Source organism: Haliotis rubra, unplaced genomic scaffold, assembly GCF_003918875.1.
Source record: "Haliotis rubra isolate DU_JTF1 unplaced genomic scaffold, ASM391887v1 Scf385, whole genome shotgun sequence".
In the NCBI taxonomy this organism is placed as follows: domain Eukaryota; kingdom Metazoa; phylum Mollusca; class Gastropoda; order Lepetellida; family Haliotidae; genus Haliotis; species Haliotis rubra.
The window spans coordinates 928048-946465 of NW_025767063.1; the positions used below are offsets into that span (position 1 = coordinate 928048).

The window sequence follows — 18418 nt, forward strand, 5'->3', positions numbered from 1 at the left end:
CCCCACAAACAACCTGTACTCTGATCAATACTATCTCCTGTGTTCCAGGCAGGACCTTCCATTATCATGTGAAAAAACATGCAAAAGGTATACGTTAAAATCAGCAAAGAATAATTTTGATTAAAAAATCCATTTTCATGTGACTAGGATCCATAAAAGCAATTGATAAATAATTCCATCGTTATATATTAGGTTGTATAATGCCAGGGCATGGGAATCTTTGGGCAAGCTGCTTTTATCTGCTCTATTTTTATTAAATGACTTTTATTTATAACTACACTCTTTATTCATTGTATATTTAAAGTATTAAAAATTAATTGTCTTAAATATGAACAAAACTGTTTAAAAATTAATTAGTTTTACAAATTTAGAATTTAAACAAAGTAAATTATTTTATTGTTCTTTAGATAAGCAATAATGAAATTTTGGTCTACTTTTGTTGACTATTAGAAGCTTGAAAAGGTAAAACGATTCTGTGATCTTTCCATTTTACTTCATTATTCAACGACATCCAAACACTCGGATATTAACATCCTGGATTGTTTGTTGCATAGAAGACTAAACAGTCATCAAGCCAAATAGCCCATCATCATAAATGTATTCAATTTTCAGTTATCACACATTCTAATTTCACGGTTACTTTTGCCCTTGTGTATATATCTCAACAAGTCCAGCATCAACATAGAAACATCAATGTTATCATCTGAAGTCCGTGAGGAAGCCTTTTGTCCATTGTAAGCACTACCTGGCAGGTGTTTAAACACAGACCTGGTTTTTATGATTCCCAAAGTCTGTTTGCCTCTTAAAGGATTGCTGGATTAGACATGGGAGAAATTCTGCCAATTCTTTCCACACAAAAATTGAAACAAAATCCATTTGAAAACCCATATTACAATGTGAGGTCTGTCCACTAATGAGGTGTAGCATTCATATACGGACAAACAGAATAGCTATTCATGTGGATTATATTTCAAAATCTGTTCACTTATGGCTGTTAATTAGAAAATATACCTGCACATATTTTCCCGGATGTACAGCATTGTTCTAAAGATGAACAATGCACAGGTTACAATCCTTGTGGAGTAATTACATTATTAATGCTCAGTTCTCTAGTTCCCACTGAATGCAATATTAAAACACCTCATCAAAACTTTAACAGAAGTTAATCTGGAATAACAATGGCTTTTCACCCATTTTCTTGGGAATGACATATCAAACATAATCCAGTGGCATGTTTTATATATTATTCAAAATAAAAGCTATCTTTCTGATTATAGAGAAACTCTCATTATTACATGAAATGGATACTAAACTCACAATACACTGCATTTTGCATAATTGGGTTTTATTTAAGTAATTGTCACTACTCAAATATTATCATGTTTAACAAAACATTGTGATCATGATAACATAATCATGTTAGGATTTGACAGAAACAGAGAACTCAGAGTGAGTGAGAGAGTTTAGTTTTATGACGCTTTCAGCAATATTCCAGCAATATCATGGCAGGGGGACACCAGAAATGGGCTTCACACATTGTACCCAAGTGGGGAATCGAACCTGTGTCTTCGGCGTGACGAGCGACCGCTTTAACCACTAGACTACCCCACCGTCCCCCAGAGAACTCAGAAGAACATGTAAGAAAACTTGAAATGTTCTGGGCCCACTTCCACAGAACAATCTTAGTTACAATCAATTTTAGGCCCTACAATCAACTTTACAATCAACATACAATTGCCCTAATCCACTTGCACAAAGCCGATCTTAGTACGATTGTAAGACGCGATGTTAGCTAAGATCGAACTCTTCAACGGCTGAGGTACGAATTCCTTAAACTCGACTCCTGTCTACAGTTGTCTGTAACTGAGCATAGCATGCTGCGCAAACAAAAAGTGATACTGGTCCCAGCACACGGTACATACCTCCCTCAATCGCACTGGTCCCAGCACACGGTACATACCTCCCTCAATCACACTGGTCCCAGCACATGGTACATACCTCCCTCAATCACACTGGTCCCTGGTCCCAGCACACGGTACATACCTCCCTCAATCCCACTGGTCCCAGCACACAATACCTACCTCCCTCAATCACACACTGGTCCCTGCACACAATACATACCTCCTCAATCAGCACACACTGGTCCCAGCACATGGTACATACCTCCCTCAATCACACTGGTCCCAGCACATGGTACATACCTCCCTCAATCGCACTGGTCCCTGCACAATACATACCTCCCTCAATCGCACTGGTCCCTGCACATGGTACATACCTCCCTCAATCACACTGGTCCCAGCACACAATACATACCTCCCTCAATCACACTGGTCCCAGCACATGGTACATACCTCCCTCAATCGCACTGGTCCCTGCACACAAGACATACCTCCCTACCTCCCTCAATCACACTGGTCCCTGCACACGGTACATACCTCCCTCAACTGGTCCCAGCACACGGTACATACCTCCCTCAGCACATGCACACATACCTCCCTCAATCGCACTGGTCCCTGCACACTGGTACATACCTCCCTCAATCGCACTGGTCCCTGCACACAATACATACCTCCCTCAATCGCACTGGTCCCTGCACACAAGACATACCTCCCTCAATCACACTGGTCCCAGCACACAATACATACCTCCCTCAATCGCACTGGTCCCAGCACATGGTACATACCTCCTCAATCGCACTGGTCCCTGCACACAATACATACCTTCCCAATCACACTGGTCCCTGTCCACTGGCACACATGGACATACCTGGTCCCTCAATCTGGCACTGGTCCCTGCACACAATACATACCTCCCTCAATCGCACTGGTCCCTGCACACAATGCATACCTCCCTCAATCGCACTGGTCCCTGCACACAATGCATACCTCCCTCAATCGCACTGGTCCCTGCACACAATGCATACCATCTCCTCAATCGCACTGGTCCCCCAGCACATCAACTGGTCCCAGCATACCTCCCTCAATCACACTGGTCCCAGCACACAATGCATACCTCCCTCAATCGCACTGGTCCCTGCACACAATGCATACCTCCCTCAATCGCACTGGTCCCTGCACACAATGCATACCTCCCTCAATCGCACTGGTCCCTGCACACAATGCATACCTCCCTCAATCGTGACTGGTCCCTGCACACAATGCATACCTCCTCAATCAATCCCAGCACACACAATACACTGGACTGGTCCCAGCACACAATGCATACCTCCCTCAACTGGTCCCTGCACACACCTGGTCCCTGCACACACAATGCATACCTCCCTCAATCGCACTGGTCCCAGCACACAATGCATACCTCCCTCAATCGCACTGGTCCCTGCACACAATGCATACCTCCCTCAATCACACTGGTCCCTGCACACAATGCATACCTCCCTCAATCGCACTGGTCCCTGCACACAATGCATACCTCCCTCAATCACACTGGTCCCTGCACACAATGCATACCTCCCTCAATCGCACTGGTCCCTGCACACAATGCATACCTCCCTCAATCGCACTGGTCCCAGCACACAATGCATACCTCCCTCAATCGCACTGGTCCCAGCACACAATACATACCTACCTCCTCAATCGCACTGGTCCCTGCACACAATACTGGTCCCAGCACACAATGCATACCTCCCTCAATCGCACTGGTCCCTGCACACAATGCATACCTCCCTCAATCACACTGGTCCCTGCACACAATGCATACCTCCCTCAATCGCACTTTGCAGAATTTTCATGAAAAATTCACAGAAATCTTTGAAGGAAACGATTATGTGGACGATAGCATATACTCTTCTACATTTTAACTCTCTTGATTTATGAACTGAGAATGTGATATTGCAAACACAGAAATACCTACCCATGATGTTTTGTGAAAATACTGAACTACGAAACAATACATTAATATATTTGGGTCTAGATTTAGTGACTTAATAATTAGGAAAATTAAAACGTCAAATATAAACAATATTTCCTTATGATATAACACCTAGATGTATGATTTGCCAATGGTTGTTGTTGGGGGATTTTGGGGTAAAATCCTAAAAATATCCTAGAAGTATAGTTTTCTTACAAAAAGAAGATGTGATATTGCTACAGAAGTGTTGAAAGTGAAATGCATGACAGGGAAATACCAATATCAAATAATATTTTGAGAGAGCAGTTGTCAAATACTTATTCACACTATATTAATGATATAACCATATTGCGTTGATGAATATTTTTCTAAAAGTGAAATTCTTTTGAAACATAAATTTCTAATGCTTCAGCATATGTATATCCTATTTGGGGAATAGGCCCTATAGATGTATATATTTAAAATGCGTACTCAATTTCAGATTTATGGATGAGAAAGAAACTTCATTTTGCATGTTAACTTGTATCTAATTGTAGATTACTTTCATGATAAACTAAGACAAAATTACTCCATGACCGAAAAGAAATGTATGTTTCAAGAGCTCTGAGATTGGGCATGACAGACTATGGCAACGGCATATGCCAAGGGAAACCACTCTCATCTTGTGTATAAACTAAAATTATCTGCTCTTGAGTTAATGAAACGGTTACGGCCATTGTTAATCGCATGCGGACACCATTCGCTAGTATCCTTTCTTTGATTATCAAAGAGGTATGTTGTTTCACACTTATTCCAACATTGAATCGGGTGGGAATAGTACTTTGTGATATCGACTCGATAGTTCTGTGGTTCACTACAGTAAATAACCATGTATCCGACGTTAACTTGGTTGTGCATTTTCCATGTTGTTGAAGTGTCGAGGCGAACCACACAGTTTTATGCAATATAAAAGCAGTCTCCAAACGTAAAGCTGATTATATGCGTGAAACAGACACTAACATGAACACCATTTTGTCACAGACTACAATAATCTTAGCTCCTTACAATGGGTCCGGACCAATTGTAAGTTTCGATTGTAACTTACAATGATCTTAGCCTTCAATCGCTTTGTGCAAGTGGATGGCGATTGTAGCCGAAGCCTAAGATCGCGATCTTAAGGATTTACAATAATTGTAGTGTTAAGATTGCTCTGTGCAAGTAGGCCCTGGTGTGTATTTTAATTTTAGGTGAAGGTGTTTGTTTTCTCAAATTTTGACAGAGGAACACATTGGTTCAGGGAGAGTTCTGTTAGGAAGAACAGCATACTGGAAGAAGAAGAAGAGTTTGATTGGTTGAAAAAGATCACATTATGTGAAGAAGAAAAAAATGGCAGAGGAAAGACACATTGGTTAAAAAGATTACATTATGAGAGGAAGAGCACAAACTATTCGAGGAAGAAAAAATTGGTTGATGAAGAACACATTACTTGAAGGAAAAAATGGCTGAGGAAGAGCTCATTGGTTGAGGAAGAACAGATCATTTGTGGAAGAACACACTGGTTGAGGAAGAAAGCTGTGAACCTGCCCCAGACAAACCGGTGGTTGATAGCATCAGCATCTATTACCAAACCAGGCCACTCACTGTAAGCACCTGATTCCCATGTAACTCAAGTAATAAGCGTCAGTGGGGTAGCCTAGCGGTTAAAGCATTCACTCGTCACGCCAATGACTGGGTTCGATTCCCCACATGGCTACAATGTGTGAATCCCTACTCTGGTGTCCCCCCACCATCATATTACTGGAATATTGCTCAAAGTGGCATAAAACCAAACTCACTCACACTGTAAGTGTGTATGAAGTATGGGCATATTTGACATATATGTACCGAGAAATCTTTAATATTTTATTCTCTGCACCCTTCTAATCAGGAGTCCCCGCTTTCTGGACAATTACTCACTCACTCACTGAAATAATACAATAGCACACACTACTGAGAACTCTTCCTGTCCAGAAAGTAAGAGATCAGATGGACACTATCACAGCCAGCCCAAGATTCAACAATGTCAGTCTACAATACATGAACAGCACATTGGAGCAGTGTACCTAATAACATAGACAGATTTCCATTAGTAGGTATAGGGAACCTGTCATTCAGACTGCACAAATGCTTTGTACATAGGATAATTAAACGACCATATGTTGTCGCAAGGTAATGAGTAAAGAGACTTTGACTCACCTATCCACCAGCAGCTGTACCAGAGCCAACCCTTATGAGAGAGTGATGGTATTCTGCATCTCTGGCTCTCTCCTCCCTCTCCTCATCACTACTGGGGGATCAATACCTACCTGGCTGGGACGCACAGACCTGTAGCAGTGATAACGAGTTGGGCTTTGATTGCATTAACTTCACTCAGGTAGTGCGCGGCTGAAGAAAGGTAAATATATGATACTATTGACATTTGGACCTGGATCACATTTAGCGATATATTGACAAAATACGAGCAGCAATGACGGGCTACGTAAAGACTGCCATGAGGACTGGATGCTGTGACTATGTGGGTGTGGTTCTCATGGGCATCAACACTGAAGTGATGAGGCTAGCAGGGGTGAGGGTGATAATTGGTGGGTTTGGTCAGGGGTTGGGTCAGGTTATTGATGGAGTCCCAGTATTTCTACCTTTTACTTAATCATCCCTTGTAAAGTTATTTTTCTTAATTAAATAATCAAAATATTGACCACACATAACAAACATCAAGAACATATAATGAGATAGACATGGTTTTTGATGCTACCTTTTCATGTATTTTACTTATGTAAATAAGGCCTGACCAATTATATTTCTTGTTTTACGGATCCGCCTGTCATAATTTTTCAAGAAAATTTGAAAAATAAAAAATTATTTTCCCAGCTTCAAAAATAAAATCCTAATGTTTATATTGGCCAAAAATGTAAACTTACAAGAAAAGTATTTTTTAGATTGTTTTTTGCCCCGTATACACTTCATAAATTGCCAAAAGTAGTATTTTGAGGGAATATTACTTTGACGGGTGATTTTTAAAAAATTCCCTCCTGCCTTTAGGTTTTCTGAGGACAAAAATCCGTAAAACAAGAAATAAAATTGGTCTGTCCTAATAAATCAAAATATTGACGCACTAATGAGATAGACATGATTTCAAATCTATGTAAACATTAGATCGACGTCCGGTCCACTGACAACAGGCACTGCAATGTACTGTATACAGGTACATCCGGTGTGGTCCTGGATCTGCTCTAATCACTGGTTCTGCTCCCAGATCTATACCTCCTGATCATGATTAGTCCTGCTACATAATGGCCGTGCTGGCGGGTTTCACAAAAATGGCTATCAAAACCGACCTGTGTCACTTTGAGGTTTTATTCCATTTTGAGATGACACTCCTTGGAAAAACTGTAAACAACTCACTCAAAAATACACTGAAGCAAGTCACAAGTCAATTTCTCCTTCTCACATTATGTGAGATTTTACAGGCGCTTCACTTACACCACTCACGATAACATCACAGAGCTTAACTCAATCTGCTAATTGTTCATTATCACGCTACGATGTGAGCAAGCGGCATATCTGTTTATGCATGTTACAGCCTGAACTATGGTTACAACATCTACCCAACAGGCAATTGAGTCGGTGGTTAAGCGTTGTCATGGATACCAAACCTTTATTTGACAAGTGCACACAATCTGCCACACATAACGCGACACATATCGAACTCTCCGTATTAAGCTCACCGGGTGTAATGATAATTTTAGGGGGATAACCCATTTTGTTCTGGGAGGTGGGGGTATCATCAAATTTGTACACATGTACTGAAGGGGTCGTCATTGATTTTGTAGATGTAAGGGGAAGTTTCACTTACTTTGTACATAAATTCAGGGTGGGGGGGGGGGTGCATTCACATTGTACATGCTTCTTCGTGAAAATCATCATCACACACCGCCAGGGCTTGTATTGCTGAAAATAATACGTCCTGTCCTATAGCGTACACTGATATCCATATACATATCCTTCTTTATATGTATATGGATATCAGTGTACGCTTGTAGGACCCAGGACGTATTATTTTCAGCAATACAAGCCCCTGTGCACACCGCTATTTCTCTTTACCACTACGCCTAAACATAACGCGTGGATGCACGGGCACAACGCTGTACATGGTATGTCATTCTTGATTTTGACTGTTTTCTAGAAGGTCGATAAATCACTATAGACCATTAATTTTGCCAGTCATCTTGCATCACACAGTTGTTAGTGTTTGTTTCTAGCCTCTGTTTTTGTTTGAAAATGAAAATCGTATTCATGCAAACTTCTTTCAAGAGCGACTACTGATACAAGCAACTATGGTCATAAGGGAGTGCAAGTGGTGATGCACTCTCAAAACATGCATTATTATCATATCAACATTGATTAACTCCGATATATCTCCCATTTTTTTCAATCGTAAATTAAAATGAAGTTCCCCTACTACTTTTTTTTGAAGAGTATAATAAAAACAACTCGCCGTGTGTGGTGTGAGCTAGCTAGAACCGCACAGATGGTTAAATATAACAAGGTCGCGATAGAGGAAGGTTCCACTGTTTCACATTAGATCAATTCAAGACTATTATGTTTGTACCACTTAATATATGGGCCCTACTTTCGTCTGTCCTGTCTTGTGAAGAAATTCGCCGTTGGAGAGTTGGATAATGACCAGATTTAGAGTATGGGCCGTCTTGCAATATATTATAAATCCTGCGTAATACGTCTTGTGACCAAATCCTGACCTGTGAGGTGAAGCTGGATCAGACTCGGCTCCTCCATATGGGAGTCACCGGTAAATGATCGGATCGGATTGAGCGGTCACTTAGCAGCTACAGGGTCAATCAACTATAAGCGGTCATTCAGGATCAGGTCAGGGCTTGACCCCGGACTCAAATCAGGTTAAGTGCCACTTCAGGAAGCACAGGGTCAGATCAGGTTAAGTGTCACTTCAGGAAGCACAAGGTCAGATCAGGTTAAGAGTCACTCCAAGAAGCACAAGGTCAGATCAGGTTGAGTGTCACTCCAAGAAGCACAAGGTCAGATCAGGTTAGGTGCCCACTTCAAGAAGCACAAGGTCAGATCAGGTTAAGTGTCACCCCAAGAAGCACAAGATCAGATCAGGTTAGGTGCCCACTTGAAGAAGCACAAGGTCAGATCAGGTTAAGTGGTCACTTGAAGAAGCACAAGGTCAGATCAGGTTAAGTGGTCACGCGTGGAACTCCTCCCGTGGTGTTAGTCCAGGACGTGTTGTCTTACAGGTTGTAGGCGAACTGTATAACACATGGAAACTAGCCTGATGAAATCCCTGGTTCTATTCCACACCGTACTTTCTCACTGGCCAATGAGCGATGACCTGTGTGTCACGTGTCCCGTGTCCCGAGGTCTCGTTTAAAGATGTTCCGCCACCCATGCTTGTAGAAAGTGACAACTAACAGGATCGGGTGGTCAGGCTCGCTGATATGGATGATCACAACTGCTGCAAATCAATAGTCATGATGTCCACTGTTGGATTGCGTTCCACAGAATCTATTATTTACAGACTGTCGTCATATATCTGGTCTTGTGCTTGGAGCGGTTTTAGGCACAAACAAATACAACATGTACAGAACTAGAATTGGGTGTTTGACATCGTGATCCCCAGGTCTAAAAATCCCTGATCGTGAACCACGATTTCTGGATCTAAGAAACAACTGTATGTCATACATTTCGTGATAAAAAATTACAACTTCATGTCCGTCAAATTACAGCTAGACCAATTCACAATTAACAGTGCAAACTGAGCTCAGATTTGCAAAACACAGCTAAGATACTCGTATTTGATTATATACACCATCGAATAATCATTCCTTGTTTCTTTCCAGTTTAGCCACCATCGAACGCGGGGTATAGTTTCTTTTCTCCGTTAGTGTATCTCAGCTTATGTGCAACGAATATCCTTTGATAACTCTCCGAGATTGTGGCATTCTGTTTGGTTTCATTGTAATACAAATTACTTGCCTTTTATTTTATTAAAATAAAAGCGGCGAAAAGCCTTACCACTAACATTAAATTTAGTTCTGTGGAACCGAACTTGGTAATTGATGTCTTTTTGACCACATATGCTATCAGATCATCGATATACCCCAAACTAAAGTAGGCCTAATCCACAACGTCGAATTCCTTTGATTTGGTTTTCCAAATCCGAGCATTTTTCTATCGTTATATTTCAGTACTAGTACATGAATAGTCTTCAGCCACGGTTGCCATGGACGCATGACGTCATCCCCTGTTTGATGACGTTCTTCTGTTACAGATCGATGTCTCCCAGCTGTTCGTGTACACACAGAGAGTGCTAATGGAAATACTGACGTGTTTTTCGATATTATTTTGGTATCGATGATATTGTAAGTGGATGATATTGAGGTTTGCAGCTAATAGAAATATAATCCGAAAGTTAGTATTAAAGATAAGTAAGTCAACTAGCATGGTTATCCTTCTATTGATGTCATACAGTGTTTGGCAGATAGATTACTACAGGAGTTACACCATTACTTACAACGAGATGTTTCCAAACATTGAACAAGCGAAAGCGTACGCAAGCCATTTTCAATACATATTGTGAAAATTTTATCGACAAATGAGACGTTTCAGTGTCATCGCAGATATTCAGTAGGCCGTTCATATAGTTTTCACAGCTATTTTGTGATTTGCTCAAATAGAAACAGTTTCGGGGGATAATCAAAACTGGTTGTTCTCTTGCATTGACGTTACATCATTCATTTCTCATTGTTACTTTGATCAGTTTTTGACTTTTAACATCGGAGACTTATCAGTATCTGTGGAACGGACATCACGTTACAAGTCAGTTAGAAGGTCTTGTGGATGGTCAGGTCTTGTGTGTGTAACGAACTATACGTTTGCCGCTTGTTCCAAGAAACTGTCGTCTGCTGTCCAAAACGTTGAGTTAAGATTTAATCTGCAAACTGTGATGAATAATTCTTGTTTTAAATCCTAAATATACAAACACTGACATAAAATGTCAAGTTCAACCGTGTGTGGCTAATTAACATACTCTGCTCCTGAAAACATGTGCCCCTATGAACTTCACAGTTGCACGAGGACACCGACATAAACTGAGGGGCAAAAGAAACGTCCCCAAAGTAAAATTGTAAAAAAACATTTCTTCTGTTTTCGTTATGACGGAAATTTATTGAGGAACACATCTCCCGAACGCATCCCCACGTCTCACAGAAAGGAAATCCACGTGGAGTTTCTTGTAAGCATGAAAATTGCTTTTATTCACGTTTTTTGCTTGTTCTGTGGAAACATACCCGTATGAAAGTACAGTATAAAAATTATGCTCGAATTCATCACTTCAATACGTTGGACACAAAGAACATGCCTCGACTCACGGCAGAACAGAGAGAACGAGCTATTGGGATGTTGCAGCTGGGTGCTTCTCACAGTCACGTTGCAAGAATCATGGGTTGCAGCAAGAAAACCATCACCAGACTGATGACACGCTTCAGAACAACAGGTCGGACTGCAGACAGGCCTTAGGACAGGGAGACCACCCGTAACCACCCCTCAGGAAGACCGCCATTTACGGGTGCTTCACTTGCGCAACAGATTCCTGACTGTGACGTCATCAGCAACAACCAGCCTTACCCATCCAGTCAGTAGAAGGACCATATCCAGACGACTCCGCCGATTCGGTATCAGAGCCTACAGACCATTCCGGGGCGTGACGTTAACGCGTGAACATCGACGTCGTCGATTGGCTTGGGCACGTAGAGTTCGGCAGTGGCAGCCGCGGAACTGGCGCCGGGTACTCTTCAGTGACGAGAGCCGCTTCCAGTTGAACAAAGCTGATGGTCGGGTACGAGTCTACAGACGTCGGAACGAACGCACAGCACGTTGTTGCGTTCAGGAAGTTGAGACGTTTGGCGGCGGTAGTGTGATGGTGTGGGGAAATTTGTGGCGAGAGGAAGACGGACTTGTTGGTGATAGAGGGAAACCTGAATGCCCGTCGATACATTGATGTTGTTTTACGACCTGTCGTGTTACCCTTCCTCCAGCAGAATCGAGGCGTGTTGTTTCAGCAGGATAACGCTACTCCCCACACTGCTGTTGTTACCCGGAACTTCCTGAACAACAACAACGTAAACGTCATTCCTTGGCCAGCAAGATCCCCCGATTGATCACCTATTGAGCACCTATGGGATCATCTCGGCCGTCAGGTTAAGCAACGTCAACATCCCCCACAGACAAGAAACGCTTTGGCTCAAGCTCTACAGGAAGAATGGCGTCGCATCCCACATCACGTGATCAGACGTCTTGTGCACTCTGCACGACGTCGTGTGGCAGCATGTATCGCTGCAAGAGGTGGACACACTCGCTACTGAGGAGTTGGACACTCAAAGACACTGTCAGTACTGATGTGCATGTGTTGTCATGATCGAAAACCGGACATTTGAACCTCCTGTGAAAAACGTCACAAAAACTCTACTTACAGCAAATTGTTTCAATTGTTCTGTAATGACAGTCTGCATAATATGTTCAAAAATTATATCAAACATTTCAACATTGAATTGCACGTGTTTGTATCATTTTATGATACAAAAATGATCGGGGACGTTTCTTTTGCCCCTCAGTTTAGGTATAACATAAAGCGTGTTATGTGCGACGAACCTTTTCCATGAATGATTGTTTCACTTGTACTTCACCTCACCCGTGAAGATCCAGGTTAAAATTATCTTCAGTAACCCATGCTGGAGGCAACTAATGGATGGTTAGGCTCGCTGACTTGGTTGACACACGTCGTCGTATCCCATTTGTGTAGATCGATGCTCATGCTGTTGATCACAGGACTGTCTGGTCCACACTTGATTATTTACAACCGCTGCCATGTAGCTAGAATATTGCTGAGTGCTTCACCTCACAGTAAACGATGTTTTCCACACCCTTGATTACGTCAGACTTTATCGTTCAGGTACTGCCCCTTATATTGGTGCCACCAGTTGTTGTTGAAATCAAAGTCTCTTTAATCTTACTGGCACACGTGCAGTAAAACACCCTGCATGCATGAACTGTGACCTGTGTCAACTAAGTCAGTGAACCTGACCACCCGATCCCGTTATAGTCGCCTCTTTCAAGCAAATGTTGCTGAAGACCAATTATAACAGGATTTTACAGATGTGAGGCAAGAAATATCGTGGAAAATTTGGCAAATTTCGAACTCGTAGAATTTACTTCAAATGTATTTAGGACAATGCCACATCCTTACCAGGCGACAGCCAACAACAAAAAAACCAGCCATACCTTGATAGGTTCAGCTTGGTGTGACATAATCAAGCAAGGAGTTTCGTGCCACAGTATATATGAACAGAACGTACGCTCTATAGTCTTACATTATTCAAAAAATCCAAATGCGACACATCTTTCACGCATGCCTCACATATCTTACTGATCAAACGTGACACCTGTTGAGAAACTTGACACGAAGAATCATATACCAGAATATAACCGTTTTAATCTGTAACCTGGAGCATTCCTCCCATGTCTTTCGTTACCCTAGAAGAGACCATAAAAGGATAAAATTATTGTACTATCGTAGACGCAAAGGAGAAGTACAATGACTCATCGGGACTTGCCATGACAACCGGATTTACTGTACTGATCAATGAAAGGTGAGATATGTGTGTACTGTCAAATGGAATGTGAGATAAATCAGTCATGGTGTAATGACCAATGAAAGGTGAGATATGACAAATGTATACACTCAAATGGAACGTGAGATAAGTCAGGTATGTTGTACTGACCAATGAAAGGTGAGATATGACAAATGTGGAAAGTCAAATGTGTGATATAAATCAGGCATGGTGAGCTGACCAATGAAAGGTGAGATATGACAACTGTGTCCTGTTAAATGGAATGTGAGATAAATCAGGCAAGGTGACCTGACCAATGAAAGGTGAGATATGACAATTGCGTCCTGTTAAATGGAAGGTGAGATAAATCAGACATGGTGTAACGACCAGTGAAAGGTGAGATATGACAACTGTGTCCTGTTAAATGGAAGGCGAGATAAATCAGTCATGGTGTAACGACCAATGAAAGGTGAGATATGACAACTGTGTCCTGTTAAATGGAATGTGAGATAAGTCAGGCATGGTGTCCTGACCAATGAAAGGTGAGATATGACAAATGTGTACTGTCAAATGGAAGGCGAGATACATAAGGCATGGTGAGCTGACCAATGAAAGGTGAGATATGACAAATGTGTACTGTTAAATGGAATGTGAGATAAATCAGGCATGGTGTAACGACCAATGAAAGGTGAGATATCACAAATGTGGAAAGTCAAATGTGTGAGATAAATCAGGCATTGTGTAACGACCACTGAAAGGTGAGATATCACAAATGTGGAAAGTCAAATAAGTGAGATAAATTAGGCATGGTGTACTGACCAATATAGGATGATGGGCTCAAGATCTCACACATCCAGAATATTCTCATAGTAATAATAATAATAATAATAATAGTTCATTTATAAAGCGCATATTTCCATGCACAATGCATGCTCAAAGAGCTGATGTCAGGACGAATAGGCTATTTGGAAAAGGCGGGTCTTTAGCGATATTCGAAAGGTTGAAAGTTCTGTCATTTCTCTCAAATGTTGTGGGAGATGATTCCATTCTGAGGCTCGCACATCCTGAATGTTCTCATAGTACTTTAACAGAAGTGAGTGAGTAAGTTTTTCTGCTCCATATCAATATTCTAGCAGCATCACGACAAGAACACCAGCAATGTGTCCCAAACATAGTGTCGACATGGAGAATCGAACACAAAGCATGTTTGTGAAACCTGCCAACACATGAACAATTGATATGTAGTGAATATATGACAAAAAAACACAAGTTATGTTTTAACCTTTTATTTTAGAAAACCTCTGAAAAAAGTCATAAGTCAACATGTTTTTATACAATAGCATTTTATGGAAAAATGTATATTGTAACCACGAAATACAGAAATATTGTTTTGTTGCTCCACTCTTTGTATAAGACATTCTAATAATCTATTGACATGATATTCATGAACCGAGAACAGGGATTCAACAAGATGAAATTAGTATACACTGAAATACACAGGGTAAACAAACAAAATTGACAAACTTAATGGATAACAGGAATGTTTGACAACGGTACAAGAATCTGTATCAAAACGTCGCAGTCTCATAATAAAGAAGATGTTATTCATAAAGTTTGTCAATTTTATACTTCCAAGCTTCTAAAATGCCACTCAAAGAAGGTAAAAAAATAGCATCAATATAATAAAATAATTATTGTCTCTGACTTAGTCTTAGCAGTAAACCTTTAATGTATTGCTGGTCAGTGACAGTATATAACTTGATGCTAGTTTTTTTGGCATTACAAATCCTTGTGCTGACATGGGTACACATTATCCCTAACATTGGTATTGTTTATTGACACAAAATGACATCAAAGTAGTAATTATATTAAATTGTTAAACTTCAACCCGAGCTCCAACCGATATAGTATCACAATATAGCAAACATCTGATGACCCATACAAATATAGCAAAACATTGCAGTCTTCTAACATACTGTTTGTTCAACAAACAACAAAATACTGACGTCTGTTTCCTATACATTCCTTTGCGTAGACAGTGTGATGAAATCTCTCACTTAACAAAGGCAACCCAGTGCAAGTCAGGAACAAGTCTACACGACCATGATCATGGCTACAGTGAATCTCATCTGTATTTTGAATGATACACCAATGTGTTTTGATTCATGTACGTACAAACAAAATGTAATGATGAAATCTCAAACAGATAAATATTTTCAGGACACTTTTCCCTACAAGAATATTTACTAAACACACATAATATACAATTAATGTCAAGATTTTAAGGATGTTGTAGATCCCTACAGAAGATATAAAAATACATGTGATGGAAGGAAAGTATCAGTTATATATTCATGACTTGTTCCACACAACCACAAACTCTAAACAATCAGGAATGTGGAAAAAATATAGTGCCAGTTCAAATCTATTGATTTAATGCTGATCCTGAATAATATTCTTATGATTATTGAATGTGGTTTAATGCCGCACTCAGCAATATTCCAGCCATATAGTAGTCTGTACATTATCGAGTATGGACCAGACAATCCAGTGAACAACAGCATGAGCATTGATCTTCACAGCTGGAATATGATATGTGTCTTACATTTTTATCATTCATTACATTTTTATCATTCATTACATTTTTATCATTCATATCACATTGCAGCGCAAATGTATTGTTATCTTTATTTCAACAGCCTGCCAAAGATTTTGAGATAATATCATGTAACCAATTAAAACAAAAAGGTCAAAGATGTATTGTCACATGGATAATGATGTATTATCACATGGATAATGATGTATTATCACACAGATAAAGATGTATTATCACATGGATAATGATGTATTATCACATGAATAAGGTGTATTATCACATGAATATAGAATATGGAACATTTTATAACAAGGTACATAAAAATATATTGGCAAGAAAGATGATTTTTTTCCAAACAATTTCACTGTTTTGGCTTCATGTTTGAATGAGAAATATTTCACAATAATTTTAAAAGTAAACATAATATTGTTACATTCAACATGGATGAGTTGAAATATTTGTACTTTTGATATTTAACATAACCATATATACATCTGAGCATAAAATAAGCACCACCCTATATTTTTAGCAATTAATTTTGTCTGAAATGAAATTCTAAATTCTTTCCCAAATTTAACCTTTATAATTTGATAGAGCAAGCATTTAACATTTCACAAAAAAAAAACATCATTGAAATTACCATGTACTTTAATTAGGATAATTGCCTATATTTAAAACAGGTGTTTTTCTGTCCTGAAACAAGTTACCTTATTTTGAAAAGTGAAAGTAATAATTGATTGTTGTGTGACCTATAAATTTGTTATTTATTGTGAATGGATGAAAGTTTGTAAACTAAGATTGAGGAAAAGGGAAATTTTAAAATGCAGTAAAAGTTATCCGCAAGGAGAAGTGTTTATTCATTACAATAAACTCAAACTCATAAAAAGATTATTCCAAAATCTTATTAATGTGGCCTTTTTTTCAGTTTTTGTCAATTAGAAACCTGAATTGTTGGAAAAAAGGTCTGCATCTTTGACATTTGGGTTCTTCCTGATTATTTAAAGCTTACTTGATGTGTAAATGTCATCATGGTATATAACAGAATTGTTAGTTTTGGTGAAAACTTCATTTAATTGTGTAGTTTGAGCAGGAGAGGAATAGTTTTTTGGGGTAAAAATTCAGTCCCATCACATTATCATCAACATATTCTTCATAAAGAATAGAAAAGGTTATGGTATTTGTAAAACTGTCTGTGGATAAAGCTTCTTTAACTACAGGTTGATTAAATTGATGGCTATACCCTGCTCAATTAATGCACGGGTGTATATATGTACATATTTGATTGTATATTCACCTGTATTACTTTCATCACAAAATATGAGTACACATATCAAAACAATTTATTTGTGAAAAAATAAAGTTGATTCCCTGATTGTTGTGATGAAATTGAGTTTTACCAGTCCCACACATCTGCTATCCTCGTTCAACCTTCTGTTGGCAACTTCATGACTAACATTGTGACGATAAATATTAACCCAAACATTTCACTAATGTTTTATTCTTCAGTGTTATCACAAAAATTCATAAATACATTTACACTAATATCATGTGGAAAAAGTATTAGTGAGAGCATCCTCAATTAATAAAACAAACTGAAAGATGTAGATGCAAAAACAAACAAGAAGACAAAGTCATCAATATCCCCACAATGGCAAAATACTCTTAATGATTATGTCTACGAGTTATGATTATGTCAAATATTTAGGTGTGTATATAGAAAAGTGGAAGGAGAGTACTGAAAGTTTTTTTAAGTTCTGCTCCAGAAAGGAGCACTATCACCAATTTCACAACTTGTTGCCATGGAAATGCCAAAAATATTTTATTCAGAAATACAAAACTACCAAAAGGCACCAGTACACCACCAGATCAATACCCCATAGAAAGCGTTGCGGGGGATAAAATATATCAAAAGAAAATCATAGAAGCATCATTATTTACACAGATGGGTCAATACCAGAGAGAAAGAAAGTAAACATGATTTGTTTACTGACAACAGTATATTACTTTATTATCCTTTATGTTGTAGTTTTGTATTAACCTTCATTTTCACTCATTTAAAAAAATATAATACTAGTATACTAGTACTGAGGGAAACAAATAAGGGAACATCACTTCATGTCAGTATTCCTATATTTATTCTCAGATTTACTCCCACAGCGCTATTCAAAGTTGGTTATGAAAACAGGAAAACATTAAAGTAACACTTGAATGTTCTTGTGTTCCTTTACTTGTTTCTTTCAATACATTATTTACTTGTCCTTGACCCATTGAAATGATGTAAAACATGTAATGA

General features: G+C 39.4%; 2 long non-coding RNA genes across 2 annotated transcripts; one reads left to right on the forward strand and one right to left on the reverse strand.

The window, feature by feature from the left end:
* The first annotated feature begins 128 nt into the window (after window positions 1–128).
* Window positions 129–18085, forward strand: LOC124286530. Its single transcript, XR_006901054.1, has 4 exons — window positions 129–139; window positions 11449–11455; window positions 15605–15609; window positions 18006–18085. It is a non-coding gene; the product is annotated as an uncharacterized LOC124286530 (long non-coding RNA).
* On the reverse strand, window positions 2625–3761 carry LOC124286529. The gene is made up of 3 exons (XR_006901053.1): window positions 3718–3761; window positions 2975–3012; window positions 2625–2645 (listed from the first exon to the last, which is right to left on the reverse strand). It is a non-coding gene; the product is annotated as an uncharacterized LOC124286529 (long non-coding RNA).
* Window positions 18086–18418: the final 333 nt, after the last annotated feature.